Source organism: Piliocolobus tephrosceles, chromosome 9, assembly GCF_002776525.5.
Source record: "Piliocolobus tephrosceles isolate RC106 chromosome 9, ASM277652v3, whole genome shotgun sequence".
Taxonomy (NCBI): Eukaryota; Metazoa; Chordata; class Mammalia; order Primates; family Cercopithecidae; genus Piliocolobus; species Piliocolobus tephrosceles.
This window is the reverse complement of record NC_045442.1, coordinates 87,666,006-87,672,088: the sequence shown is the minus strand read 5'-3', so window position 1 is coordinate 87,672,088 and position 6,083 is coordinate 87,666,006.

The window sequence follows — 6,083 nt, the reverse complement described above, 5'->3', positions numbered from 1 at the left end:
TATCCTAGAGTGTGTGCTGGCAGTTCCAGTGACGATGCAATGGAATTCTGAGGCACCTGGTCTTCCTGGAGATTGCCATCAGCTAAGAGAGTGTCTGCTGGTGTGCAGCATTACAGGACAATTATGACCTTACCTAGGTTAGTAAAGTTCTCAAACACTCCTATGGCTACAAAACAAAAAACAAAAAGCTGGAGTGAGATCATTAAACAGGCCAGAACTTTCAATCATCAGTGGACCAAGCAAAAAAGTGACATCTTTCTCATAAGTAGATGAGCACCACGTGTCTCCATTGATTCTCCGCCTGTGACCTCTATGACCACATCCTTGTCCAGCAGGATCCCTGCAAAGCAGATGTTGTAATGATCTGCATCCTTGCGAGGAAGCAAAGACTAGAAGGGCTGGCCCTGTTGTGATCCCCTCCCTGTCTCAGCAGAGAGGGGAGCATTTTGTAGATGAAGAACAGAGTAACAGGTAGAAGAAACAGCACCAGGCTGAGCACCATTCGACCTCCACTAATACACGTCTAACCTTTCTCAAGCCCCTTCGCATCTCTGGCTCAGGTTCCCCTAGTACGTGGGAATCACAGCAGTAACTCAACAAGACAGGGGCCAGAGCTTTTCAGAACTACAAACAAGTCACTGTGACTGCACCACATCCCTATCCCCTATGGGAGACTCGCTGTGAGGGGGCACTGAGGAAGCACCACCCTGACTTGCACCTGTGGCAAGGACAGTTCAGGTCCAAGAGCTCCTGTCTCCACTCCAGTTTCCAGGGCTAGAGCCTGGGGAGGGTACAGCCCCCAATGCCTACCTCAGAGGAATGCCTTAGTGGACCCCACATTTGTTAGCAGCTGCACCCTGGGGGTCACATATGGATCCTCTGTCTCCCTCTCCCATCAGCCCTAAGGTGGTTTTTTGTTTTTAGTTTTCTTGAAATATCTTTATTGAGATATGATTCATATAACATAAAATTCACCAATTTAAAGTGTACAGCTAGGCCAGGCGCAGTGGCTCATGCCTGTAATCCAAGCACTTCAAGAGTCCAAGGCGGGTGGATCACTTGAACCCAGGAATTTGAGACCAGCCTGGGCAACATAGCAAAACCCCGTTCCTACCAAAAGTACAAACAATTACCCAGGCATGGTGGCACACACCTGTAGTTCCAGCTACTCAAGAGGCAAAGATGGAAGAATGGTTTGAGCCCAGGAGGTCAAGGCTGCAGTGAGCTGAGATCATTCCGCTGAGATCATTCCACTGCACTCCAGCCTGAGCAACTGAGTGAGACCCTGTCTCAAAATAGCCTTTAAAAATTTTTTAAATTTAAAAAAAGGTGTACAGCTAAACAGTTTCTAGTAGATTCTTTCTTTTTCTTTCTTTTTTTTTTTTTTTTTTTGTAGATGGGGTCTCACTCTGTCAACAGGCTGGAGTGCAGTGGTATGATCTCAGCTCATTGCATCCTCTGCCTCCAGGGTTCAAGCAATTCTCCTGCCTCAGCCTCCTGAGTAACTGGGACTACAGGCATGCACCACCATGCCTAGACAATTTTTTTATTTTTAGTAGAGATGGGGTTTCACTATCTTGGCCAAGATGGCCTTGATCTCTTGACTTCATGATTCACCCTCCTCAGCCTCCCAAAGTGCTGGGATTACAGGCATGACCCACCACACCAGGCCTCTAGTAGATTCTTAAACTATGTTCATCACAATGTAAATTCGCAACATTTTCATCATCCCCCAAAGCAATCACAACCTAGCACCCATTCGTACTCACTCCCTACCTCCCATCACCTGCTCTAAGCAACCATTCATCTACTTTCTGTCGTATAAATTGAACCGTATAATAGTGGGTTTTTTTGTGATTTTGTTCACTTAGCGTGACATTTCTGAGGTTCATCCATGTTGTAACATGTGTCTTTATTTTATATCGTTTCATGGCTGAATAACACTCCATTGTGTGGATATACTGCCTTCTGCTTTCCCATTCATCTGTTAATGGACACTGGGGTTGTTCCCACTTTGTCCCTATAAAGAATAACACTGCTATGAACATTCATGTACGTGTTTTTGCATGAACATCTGGTTTCATTTCTCTTGGGTATAAATCTGGGAGTGGAATTGCTGGGTCATATAGTAACTCTGTGTTTAACTTCTTGAGGAAATGCCAAACTGTTTTCTAGAGGGGGTGCACCATTTTACTTTCCCGCCAGCAGTGTATGAGGGTTCTGATTTCTCCACCTCCTTGCCAACACTTGTCATCATCTTTTTATTATAGTCATGCATGCACTGTGGCTTTGTATTTCCTTAATGACAAATAGTGTTGAGTATCTTTCATGCGATTATTGGCCTTTGAATATCATCTTTAAGAAAGTGTCTATTCAAATGCTTTGCCTTTTTTTTAATTGGGTTATTTGTCTTTTTATTTTTAGTTGTAAGAGTTTTTAATGTACTCTGAATACTATACCCTTTTCAGATATATGATTGGCAAATGTTGGCAAATCTGTCACCCAGACTGGAGTGCAGTGGCACAATCTCAGCTCACTGCAACCTCCACCCCCCAGGCTCAAGCGATTCTCCAGCCCCAGCCTCTCGATTAGCTGGGATTACAGGCGCATGCCACTACTGCCTGGTTATTTTTGTGTTTTTAGTAGAGACGAAATTTCGCCATGTTGGCCAGGCTGATCTTGAACTCCTGACTTCAAATGATCCACCCTCTTCAGCCTCCCAAAGTGCTGGGATTACAAGGTGTGAGCCACTGTGCCAGCCCTTTTTACTTTCTTGAGAGTGTCCTTTGAGGAAGAAACAATTGAATTTCAGTGAAATTCAATTTATCTTTTTTTCTTTGTTATTTATTCTTTTGTGGTCAAATCTGAGAAACCATTGCCTAACCAAAGGTTATGAAGATTTATTTCTATATTTTCTTCTAAGACTTTTATAGTTTTAGTTCTTACATTTAGATCTATGATTAATTTTGAGGTAATTGTTATACATGGTATGAGGTGGAATCTAACTTAATTATTTTACATGTGAATATACAATTGTTACAGCACCATTTGTTGACTTGAACTGTCTTGGCCTCTTTGTTAAACATTAATAGACTGTAAATAAAAGGGTTTATTTCTGAACTTGCTCTAGCCCATTGATCTATATGTCTATCCTGATGCCATTGCCACACCGTTTATTACTACAGCTTTTTGGTAAGTTTTGAAACCAGGAAGTCTGAGCCCCCTCCAAGTTTGTTCTTATTTTTCAAAATAGTTTTGGCTATTCAGGGTCCCTGGCACTTCTATATGAATTTTAGGATCAGCTTGCCAACTTTCGCAAAGAAGAGAGCTGGGATTTTAATAGGGATTTCTTTGACTCTGTAGATAAATTTGGGGAGTATTCCATCCCATCTGAACAATATTAAATATTCTGATCCAGGAATGTGGGGTGTCTTTCCATGTATTTAGATCTTTAATTTTCTCAACAATGTTTTGTAGTTTCCAATTGCAAGTCTCACACTTCTTTTCTTAAAATTACTCATAAGTGTTTTCTTCTTTTCCATGCTTTTGTGATTGGGACTGTTTTCTTAATTTCATTTTCAGATGCCAGAATGTAGAAATATGATTGGTTTTGTGTATGGATTTTGCATTTTGCAAACTTGCTGAACAAATTTAGTAGTTACAGTCTTTTAGTCTTGTATTTTGTTTTTGAGACAGGGTCTTTCTCTGTTGCCCAGGCTGAGTGCAGTGGCACAATCATGGCTCACTACAGCCCAGACTTCCCAGGCTCAAACAATCCTCCTACCTCAGCCTCAGAAGTAGCTGGGACTACAGGCGCACACCACTATGCCTAATATTTTACTTTTGATAGAAACAGGTTCTCACTATGTTACCTAGGTTGGTCTCAAACTCCTGAACTCAAGCAATCCTCCTGCCTCAGCCTGCCAAAGTGCCAGGATTATAGGAGTGAGCCACCATGCAGAATTATACAATCTTTTTTTTAATGGATACATTGTTATTATCTACATACAATATCACATCATCTGCATATATAGAAAGTTTTACTTCTTCCAATTTGGAAGCCTTTTCTTTCTTTTTCTTGCCTAATTTCTCTAGCTAGAACATCTAGTACAATGTTGAATAGAAGCAACAAGAGCCAACATCCTTGTCTTTCTCCTGATGACTGGGGAAAGCATTTCGTCTTTCACCACTGAGTATCATGGTAGTGGTGGATTTTTCACAGATGCCCTGTATCAGATTGAGAACATTTCCTTCTACTTCCAGTTTGTTGGTGTTTTTATCATGAAATGGTACTGGACTTGTCAAATGGTCTTTCTGCACCTATTGAATTGATTATGTGGTTTTTTTCCTTTATTGATAAGGTTCATTACATTAATTAACTTTCAGATATTTAATCAACCTTGTATTCATGTAATGCATCCCACTTGTTCATGGTATGTAATTCTTTTACATGGTGCTGGGTTATATTTTATATATTGATATATTTTGTTGAGGATTTTTGTGTTTCTCGATATAAGGAATACTGGTCTGTTTCTGTTCTTGTGATGTCTTTGTCTTATTCTGGAATCAGGGTAACACTGCTCTCATAAAATCAAGTGTCCCCTTCTATTTTTTGAGAGTTTGTGAGAGACTGATATCCATTTTTTGTTGTATTTTGGTAGAATTCACCAGTGAGGCCATTTGGGCCTTGGCCTAATTCAAACTTTTTACTTGATATAGAGCTTCAGATTTTTTGAAAATTTCACCTTTGAATCGGTTTCTACAGTTTGTGTCTTCCTAGAGTTTTGTCCATTTTATCTAAGTTATCTAATTTGTTGGCATAGTATTCCTTTATAATTGCTCTTATTTCCATAAAATCAATAATTATGCCCCCTCTTTTTGTTCCCCATTTTAGTAATTTAAGCCTTCTCTTTTTTTCTTGGTCAATCTAGCTAAAAGTTTGTCCATTTTGTCAATCTTCTCAAAGAAACCACTTGTTTTCATTGATTTCTGTTTTGTTGTTATATTCTCTATTTCATTATTTCTTTTCTAATATTTATTTTTTCCTTTCTTCTACTTACTTTGCAGTTACTTAACTCTTATTTTTCTAGTTTCTTAACGTGGAAAGTAGGGTTATTGGTATGAGATATGTTTGGGTTTTGTTTTGTTTTGTTTTTTGTTTTTATTTAGTTTGTTTTTTGAGATGGAGTTTCGCTCTTGTTGCCCTGACTGAAGTGCAATGGCGTGACCTCAGCTCATTGCAACCTCTGTCTCCCAGGTTCAAGCAATTCTCCTGCCTCAGCCTCCTGAATAGCTGGGATTACAGGTGTGGACCACCATGCCCAGCTAATTTTTGTATTATTAGTAGAGACGGGTTTCACCATGTTGGCCAGGCTGGTCTCAAACTCCTGACCACAGGTGATCCACCTGCTTTGGCCTCCCAAAGTGCTAGAATTACAGGCGTGAGCCACCACACCTGGCCATGCGTTTGTTAATATAGACATTTACAGCTATAAATTTCTCTCTGAGCACTGCTGTAACTGCATTTCATATGTTTTAGTATATACTGTGTTTTTGTTTTCATTCATCTCAAAGTATTTTCTATTTTACCTTGTGATTTCTTCTTTTGATATGTTGGTTATTTAGGAGTGTGCTATTTATTAGTTTATACCTATTCTAACTCAATTCCATTGTGGTTGGCAAACACACTTGGTATGATTTCAATTCTTTTAAATGTATTGGATTTGTAGTATGGCCTACCATACTGTCTACCTTGAAGGGTGTTGTACATGCTCTTAAGTAGAATGTGTGTTCTCCTGTTGTTGGATGGTGTGCTTTGTAGAGGTCTGTTAAGTCTAAGTGGTTTGTAGTGTTGTTCAAGTCTTCTATATCCTTGCTGATCATCTGATTCATTCCACTCATTATTCAAAGTGGGGTATTGAAGTCTTTATTATTATTAATGTGCCTGTTTCTCCCTTCAGTTCTGTTAGGTTTTGCTTAATGTGTTCAAGGCTCTAATGTTAGATGCAAGCAAGCTAGTAATTTTATATCTTCTTATGCATTGACTTTTTATTGTTATGGAATGTCTCTCTTTATCTTTGGTA